The sequence below is a fragment of the Canis lupus genome, chromosome 11, assembly GCF_003254725.2.
Source record: "Canis lupus dingo isolate Sandy chromosome 11, ASM325472v2, whole genome shotgun sequence".
Classification (NCBI taxonomy): Eukaryota; Metazoa; Chordata; class Mammalia; order Carnivora; family Canidae; genus Canis; species Canis lupus.
Genome location: NC_064253.1, coordinates 5,407,375 through 5,408,589, shown reverse-complemented (window position 1 = coordinate 5,408,589; position 1,215 = coordinate 5,407,375).

Sequence of the window (1,215 nt, the reverse complement as noted above, 5' to 3'; positions counted from 1 at the left end):
CAAAACTAAACAGAGCCCAGGGTCCAGTGTGATGTTTATATTGAAGGGTCTTTATTCTTGGGGGAACCTGGGTCTAGGTCTTTCCTGGAATTGGCAGCATCCCAAACGCCTCTGGACAGACTGGGGAGGGGGGATTTGGGCACATGATCAGCATGAAGGTTGTTAGAGATACAGCAACAAGAAGGCATTTTTCAGAGACTAGACAAGCCATGGAGAATTTTCAGTACTTTCACAGTCTGGCAAGAATTTTCAAGCAAGGTTGTACACTTGAGAAGCATGAGGAGTTTCAGGATTCTCAGTAAAGCAAGGAAGCCAGAGAGGTGAAGCAGAGAGGACATTGTAGATAATGAAGCAATTTTCAACCGGAAAATGTTGCAACTGAAAAAACAAAACAAAACAAAAACAAAAAAAAAACCAGAACTGATACTTCCTTGGCCACTCTTACTATGTGAGCACTTTTTTTTTTTTTATGGAACAAAGTTTTAAAAAATCCAGTCCTCAGATTGTTCACAGGGTTCACTAAGCAGGAGGAAATTAGTTGTGCATTGATCCCCAGGGGTCCCTCTGTTGGACCCTAGTCTTTATTCATGGCTTGGAGGGGGGTGGCACTGGCTCTGGGTCGTTGCCCTGAAGTCCCCAGGCTTACCTCCTCCTCCGGGAGAAGGAGATGCAAGAGTCTCCAGCTGGGGACCTGACTGACTCAGAGTGTGGACATTTCCTCCCTTTGCTTCTTGCAGATGCCCAGGCCTCAAATGGAAGAGAGAAGGTGCCGACACTGATAGCCGGGGGTCGGCGTGGCATTGGCTGGGGCAGCCGGAGGCAAGCGCCATCAGTGTCTTCTTTAACCAAATGCCTCAGTGACAGACACTAGTCAGCTGAGTGGTCGTGCTGGCATCTTGTCGGCTCCCTGCCAGCCTTCAAGATGCCTGGCTGGTGTATCAATACGGGACTTGGTTCCAAGTGTTTTCCAAGCCTCCCAAATTCCTTACAGTCTATCTGGGACTGTTTTATTTCTCTTTCTGTGGTTAACTTATCTTAAGATCACAGGAACAATTCATGCTGATTATAGAATCTGGAGAAAATTTCAGAAAAACAAAATGCAGAAACAGGAATAATCCCTAAGGTCATCACTGCTAATATTTTGGGACAGGCATTTCCTTCATTCTGTGTTAATTGCTCGGCAATTTTTTTCTCTTTTAATTACGTTCCAGACAT